Source organism: Aegilops tauschii, chromosome 6 (genome assembly GCF_002575655.3).
Source record: "Aegilops tauschii subsp. strangulata cultivar AL8/78 chromosome 6, Aet v6.0, whole genome shotgun sequence".
NCBI classification, from domain to species: domain Eukaryota; kingdom Viridiplantae; phylum Streptophyta; class Magnoliopsida; order Poales; family Poaceae; genus Aegilops; species Aegilops tauschii.
This window is the reverse complement of record NC_053040.3, coordinates 156553957-156561723: the sequence shown is the minus strand read 5'-3', so window position 1 is coordinate 156561723 and position 7767 is coordinate 156553957. Positions and strand designations below refer to the sequence as shown.

At 42.5% G+C, this 7767-nt stretch overlaps 1 non-coding gene across 2 annotated transcripts; it reads left to right on the top strand.

Moving 5' to 3' along the window:
• The first annotated feature begins 289 nt into the window (after positions 1 to 289).
• LOC109749902 (uncharacterized) lies at positions 290 to 6773 on the top strand. 2 transcript variants are annotated; one of them, XR_005759788.3, is made up of 3 exons: positions 290 to 518; positions 1500 to 1554; positions 3220 to 6773. It is a non-coding gene; the product is annotated as an uncharacterized protein (transcript). The 2 variants fall into 2 exon arrangements; XR_012187447.1 differs by having other exon boundaries at positions 316 to 518; positions 1500 to 1561.
• The last annotated feature ends 994 nt before the right edge of the window (positions 6774 to 7767 follow it).

Genomic DNA, 7767 nt, shown 5'->3' with positions numbered 1-7767 from the left:
CTTTGATGCCTGATCTCTTGGATGAAAGGCAGATTTTTTTCATTATTGCAGTTGGGTGAATGCGAGATTTTATTTCCTCGAACTTACCCTCGCTGGGTGAATGCCGGATCTTCGGTTAGGTTAGGTGGATGGTAAAAGATAAAGAACAATTTTTATTCATTATGTAATAGTAAATAATTGTAGCCAAAGTCCGAACCCGTCAAAATCTGCCTGTGGGTACGGCCCCATCAGAGACCCCACCAGACCTGTGACGGGGCTCGCACCCGATACCATCCGGATCCATACCTAGTTTGGGCTCCAACCCCTTAACCCCTTGACCTCACGTCCGCTCACAAGCGCGAGTACTCATTTGCTCGGCCGCCGCTGGTGCGAACAGAGAGCCCCGCCCCCCTTCGTCAGATTTCGAGCGCAAACCGCAAACCCTCCCACCTTCCCCTCCTCCTCGTCGGCGTCGCCCGCTTCCCTTCGCCGGAGGCTCGCGTCCCGGCCCGCCCCCCGCCGCCTCCGCCGTCGATTAGGTACGCGCCGCCCCCTCTCCCCGCCGTTGAGGCCTCCAATCCCCTTTTTCTCGGAACTCCACAAAACCCTAATCAACGCGGGCCGGTGAATGGTTCACGCGCGGGGCTGCCGCGGGGTGAGCGGCGATGCGGGTGCGCGTGTCCAGTGATGCGTGGCTGGACTTGGGCCGGGGAGCTCGTCATTTGTTTGGACCCCCGCTTTAGCGTCTTGAGGCGAAACTAGGGCTGGGGTAAAACCGAAGTGTTTTGAGGTCATAAACTTGTCTGAACATGCGCGCGCGCGTGTGTGCTCGCGCAGATGAAGAGATCCTTTCTCTTTCACGGGCAAAAAAGGGGTACTAGGGGATACGAGTAGCTTTTCTGCTTGAAGATTCGAACCATTTCTCCTATTAGTAATTACACATCTTGAGCACACATTGTTTGTAAGACCACCCGTCGACACGAAGAATACAATGTTCTTAAGACCACCCGTCGACACGAAGAATACAATGTTCTTGTGTTGTTTCATAGTGGCTGTGGGTGCCACACCCTCGAACATGTGTCTTGTGTTGTTGGTTTAATATCTCCATCTCTATAATTATGAAATACAAATCTCATAGGTTTAACATTCCAAGATCAGTTTAAAATAAACATTGTAAACATAAACACGGAGTATTCACAAAGAAGTCACACTTGTGGTGATATTATTCAGTGAACAAACTATCCAAAAAATCACGAATACAACAAAATATAGTCGACCCTATGGTTGCCTCCAGGGCGTGTTTTTGACACCTTACCTCCCTAGTCCCTACATAACTGTGGAGCCAAAAATAAAAACAATGTATTGCTTGCTATCATATTTGTTTTTTTGGCTGATTTATTATGTTTAGTGCGTGTGTGTGTGTGTGAGAGAGAGAGGCAAGTAGGGAGGGACATATGAAGTTGATATGTAGAATTACATTTGAAATTTGCATATGATTCTCATTATTATTATTTTTGCAGATAATACCAAGCTTGTCCTCGCTGTGCCTGTTATGATGGTCATCTGTATTCCGTGGTAAGTAGTAAGTACTTTTTTCCATTCTCTTGAACCTTTAAGAAGCACTACTGTGCAAACAGACATTGAAATTGTTTGTCCTATCCTTATGTACAATACTAGCTTAATTCACAGGAACTTTATTTCCATGCATCCTATTATTTGGCGCAACTGGGTAATTTGCCCTACTGCTTTCTAGATGCAACATTAGGCATTCGGCCTTCTACACAGGGGTTTGTTTATAGTTTGCGTGTTTGAATCCGGGAACATATTTTATTATCATTGTCCAAAATGCTGATTTGACTGTAGGGTACTAAGGTTTACTTTTTGCCTAACTGGCTTAATTGGAACTAGAGTTGTACAACATCATAAGACATGCAAGCTTTAGTGCACCCTCACGGTGAGTGTAATCGTGTACTTGATTGCTGTTATTTGCAATGTTGTTGGTCCATTTACCATGAGATTTACAAATCTCTTGATTAGTGCTAGATATTTGCCTTTGGCTGAAACCAAAGATACTGCAAATGCACTGATATTTTAGTTCATTCTTAGCCTCTAAGAAAGAAATTTAGGTATGTGAAGTTTGTTGTGAATCCTACTTATTTTTCTTTGAATCACCAATTCTATGCAAATTGTACACACACTACCCTGAAGTTACTGTCGTATCAGTCTAGTGGCCCCATACCTTGATGATAAAACTTCTCAAGTTCCTGTATATTATGAATCAAGGAATTTCCATTCCAATTTTTCGCATTTCTTTAGTATAGTTTATATCCCAGCCGGTTATGTTGTGATAGACCACTTTAGTCTTTTTAATGTAAAATATCTTAATGATTATAGTAAGTATATTCCACCTTGATCCATGGCTAGTGAATTTGAAGTGACATCTCAGAAATTACATCTGTGAGCTTTATTAAATACATTGTGTTGTGCAGAAAATATGTGCTGTTGCTTCAGGCTTGTTCTTATTGTCAATTTTAAATTTTGAAGACATTAACAGACCACAGTTGTGTGCAGATTGATACACGGTTCTTTCATGCACTAGTTTTGAATTTGTCATTCTTGTTAAAATGCACGTTTGCCATATCCCAGCATTATTTTTCTGTTTCTGTACATAACACATTCGAGACTTCAGATATCAAATTATTTCTTGCTTTTATTCCTTCAGCAAGCTGTATCGAATTAGAATAAAATAATGTACTGAAACTGTCAAAACCCTGTTCTGGTTGTTTGTGGGGCTTAACTGGAACCAAGGAATAGCCCAATGAACTGTGCTTTCTAAACAGAGAAAGATCCCCCCCGCACACACATCCCCAAAAAGTAAAAGAAACAGCTTAACGTAATCCGTAGGACAACTGAGTTGTTACTTGCTCTGGTTGTTGTTGGGGCTTAGCTGGAACCCAGGAAGAGGCCAATGAACTGTGCTTTCTTATCAGTTGAGCGCATATTTCTTTAAACCTGAATTGTTTATATTATTAATTTACTATGCACACATTTCATTTTAGATTGCTAACAGCCTTTCGTGTCAGCACTAACGCTAAACCAATGTCGTCTGAGGTGATTTTATCTCTTGAGCGAGGCAATAAATGCAAATTTTTATTCTTCTGTAGCAAAAAACGCCTTCTGTTTTTTCTTGAATATGCTTATCAAATTTATTAACCATAATCGTTGTTTTGTTTCATGCAGGCTGACCAGTTAATTTATTTAGTGTACTGCTCTTTAAGTAGTATATCTCAGCTCCTGAACGTATTTTGTACCTTGAAGTTGGTTATTCTGGACACTACAATTAACTGAAGGCAGTATTGCAATAAGGTGCACCATCCCTATTGTGTATTATGAGAAAAAGAATGGAGAGAAAGAAACAGTCTTTCTTGTTACTGGGACTTTCTGCATGAGAGTGGTTAGGAGTTTGGATATTGATTATTTATACTTGTTATCATGGACTGCAACAAAGAGGAAGCTATTAGAGCAAAAGCTCTGGCTGAAAGAAAATTGCTGGAGAAGGATTTTGTTGGTGCAAAAAAATTGATCATCAAAGCACAACAACTTTTCTCAGAGATTGACAATATTTCACAAATGTTAACTGTCTGTGACGTTCATTGTGCTGCTGGAACGAAGGTTAATGGAGAGCTTGACTGGTATGGGATACTTCAGGTACCTGCTTTCACGAATGATGACACACTAATAAAGAAGCAATACCGTAAGCTTGCGCTTTTGCTGCATCCCGACAAGAACAAGTTTGCAGGTGCAGAGGCAGCATTTAAATTAGTGGGAGAAGCAAACATGACGCTTACAGACAGCTCAAAACGTTCTGCCTATGACATGAAAAGGAGAGTCTCAGTCAGAGTTGGTGCAGCAAGACCATCCCCTTATCAGCAGTCAAGGAGAGCTGCTCCTGTTAGACCTGTGAATCTTCATCAGCCCTCAAATTCTGCAGGGACACCACAAACATTCTGGACCATGTGTTCAAGTTGTGGCATGAGATATCAGTACTACACTGCAATGTTGAAGAAAGCTATCCGTTGTCAGAGTTGTTTGAAGCCTTTTATTGCACATGATATAAATGAGCAAGCTGTTCCTTCTGGGGCAGATCGACAGTATGCTGGGGTAAAAAATGCAGGGGCACCACAGAATTTTGCAGGCCGGCAGACAAATGCCCCAGGTCAACAGGCTTGGAATAATGCCACTCCAGGGGTTCATGCTAATTATGGATCTCATAAGGCAGCTGCAAATACAAACAAAAAGAAGGGGGAAGGTGGTAATAGCGCTAGTGCTGCAGGTGTACCAAATGAGAAAGCAAAATTTGCTCGGACTTCAAAAGGTTCATCAGCTGCAGGATTGAAAAGGGGCAGGAGAGCCGTGTCTGAATCTAGTGATTCGGAGACCACCACTGATAGTGAAGAAGAGATCACTGTAGATGGTGCTGCTGCAAATAATGCAAAGCCGAGTCAACACAGCCGCAGGTCAAGTAGGCAGAAGCAAGAAGTTAAGTATAAGGAAGAGAGTGAAGATGAAGATATTGGTGATGATGGTAATGATGACGACGATAATAATGTCAGTTCTTCCAATTTCAAAAGGTTAAGGAAAGGTGGTGTGTTGCATGGTGATGATCAAAGCAGCACATCAAAGTTTGATGAAGACAAAACTGGGCATAATGGTCACACAAATGGTCTTAATCACGAGAAAGAAGAAACATCCAATTCTGTCAGCAGCAATGGTCTAGACCCAAACCTTGATGATGCTTCAGATGAGGAAAAATTTAGCTGCGCAGATCCTGAATTTTTTAACTTCGACGAACTTCGAGATGTAAGTCAGTTTAGACCCAACCAGATCTGGGCAGTCTATGATAGTCATGGCTGCATGCCAAGATTTTATGCTCGAATTACAAAGGTAAAAATGGCCCCAAAGTTTATAGTACACTTTGTTTGGCTGGAATTGGATCCCACAAATGAAGCAGAGCTGGCATGGTCACGTGCAGAACTGCCTGTTGCTTGTGGACATTTTAAGCATGGAACATCAGACACAGCTAAAGAAGCTAATATGTTCTCCCAAACTATTTCCTGTGCGAAAAGCAAGACAAAAAACTCGTATGAGATATATCCTAGGAAAGATGAAGTTTGGGCCCTGCACAAGGGATGGGACATCGGCTGGAGTTCGGATGCTGACAGCCACACAGATTTTGAGTATGAACTTGTTCAAGTTGTCACGGATTTCACAACCAGCACTAGCATCATTGTCGTGCCACTTGTAAAAATAAAAGGCTTTGTTAGCTTATTTATGCAGTCGAAAGAGGCAACTCCATGTGTGATACCTCAGGATAACACACTAAGATTTTCTCATTGCGTCCCTCATCATTTCATGCGTGGGACTGAAAGAGAAGGCATTCCAGAAGGAGCTATTGAACTTGATCCTGCAGCGCTTCCCCTTAACTTGGAAGAGGCTTTTGCTTCTGTTGTTCTGGAAAGCACAGTAAAAGGCAAGGGGGTTGATACCAAGTATGCTGGTTCATCCAGTGGAATTAATTCTGGCAAGGGGTCTGAGAAGGTCGGGGAGGTGCCACATGCTACATGTATGAATACAGGGCTCTTTACAAGAGCAACAAAGGAAGAGAACAAAGAGCATCATACTCCATCTACTGTAGAAGGTGTGGATGTTAATGAGGAATCTGATGGCATTGTCCAGGATGAATTTGAATGTCCTGACTCAGAATTCTATGAATTTACAGAAATAAGGTCGATTCAGAAGTTCGAACCTGGGCAGATCTGGGCTCTCTATAGTGATATGGACAAGTTCCCCAATTACTATGCCATCATAAAGAAAGTCGATCTCAAGAATAATAAAGTACAAGTGAAATGGCTTGATCTCTGTCCTCGGGGAGAGGAGGAGAAAAGATTGACTGGTAAAGAAGATCGGACTCTTGCGTGTGGAATCTTTAAGGTTTCCTCTGGCAATGATGGTACTACGACTTACACTGGTACAGAGTCATTTTCTCATCCTGTGGTTGCTAGATCAACTGGTAGAAAAAATGAATATGAAATAATCCCTCGCTTCCGTGACATCTGGGCCGTTTACAAGAACTGGAGGGCTGGATGGACTGCAGAAGACTTTAAAAACTGTGAGTATGAATTTGTGGAGATTGTTGGCCAGACTGATTCGTCCATACAAGTTCAGCCTTTAGGAAAGGTGGATGGCTACAGGGCAGTATTTCGAAGAGGGGCAGATGTGAAAACAATAAGCAAGGATGAGTACCCAAAGTTCGCTCACCACGTCCCTTGCTTCCATCTGACAAATGAAAAAGCAGGCAAGCTTCGAGGCTGTTTCGAGCTCGATCCTTATTCAGTGCCAGAGGTGTTTCTCTACACCAGTTAAATGTGGGATGGCCTTATTTGCGGTGCATCTTTAGGAGCTGAAGTTGTGAGAACCAAGGTTCTATCCAAGTTGGGCAGTCCACGTCTCTAACATTGTTGCATTGGGCTTTTTGGCTGTTTCGAATACATCCATGAAGGTTTGAACTTGTCAGGCGAATGGGGGTCTTTTGCATCCATCAGCGACGGTTTGCAAGCGGATCAATCTTCCTGCAGCAGCTTTCTATAGCGAGTTAGCAGCTTAGTAGCATTTTGCTGTGTCTAGTCCCTAGTGTCACCCCTCATTTCCTGCTCGTGTACTCGAAAATGTTGGAACCATGTAATTTAACCCTGCTAGGCTAATTTGATGGGATCTTGGTATCTTTGTTGCTGCAACTTTGAATTGAGGTGTAGTCGCAGGTTAGGGAAGTTTTGGCTCATCCATGATCCACCATCACAGGGGTGATGAAGTGTAGCAGGTGTCATTTTGTTCCCGTTTCTTCTTTCTTCGATGGTGCTCGTTTCATTCCACTCTTTAGCGCTGGTACCATGCAAGATGGCATGCAGCATCCCATCACATTTTGTTCCTCTGTTGGTTGCAGGACTAGATTTTTGGTCCTTGCTTCTACTGTTGCATGTTTCAGCAGTGGAGATTCTTTTAAGATGGGTTTAGGGCAGTATCAGTTCCAGCCGCTACATTTTCTATGTGTTGGGATGCTTTGCTTGAGGTCTAGTGTTCCTTGCGTTTGGTTTGCTTCTCGTGCCCTTTAGCTACCCGTGTTGTTGTTGTTCCATCATGATGAGTTTTGAGTTTATTAAAGGCTTCTTTGATTCAAAGGATTTTTAAAGTAATTTTGCAGGATTCAATGAACCCTACATGATTTTTTATAAGGATTCCTTGAAAATACATTTCGTATTTTCCTATGTTGGCTGTTTGATTTATAGGATTGAGTCCTACATGATTTTTTCCCCAAAAGGTTCCATCAAAATACATTTCATAGAAAATTTTCTATCCTCCCAAACCTCTTGCAAAAAAGAAAAGCAAATCATTTGTTTTTCATGTGGCGCACACTTTGGTGCACTAAAGTCCTGTAGTATTCGAGTGTATTCACTGCTGATTTTTGCGGTCCTGTAAATCAAAGAGGCCGTAAGTGGGCCTTCTTTTTTTCTTCTCTTATTTGCAAACGTCACAAAAAAAGCATATTGTTTTGTAAGCTCACGTGTTCATATGTTATAGCATGTGGCGCATGCTTGATTGTTTCAGTTTTTCTGGCAAGCGCCCTTATGTACGTGGCACGCAGGTGGAGCACACCCGGGGTGGACCAACATTTTCGTACCGGGCGGGCACACACTTGCAATTGCAAGTACCGAGCAGACACCTGCAAAATTG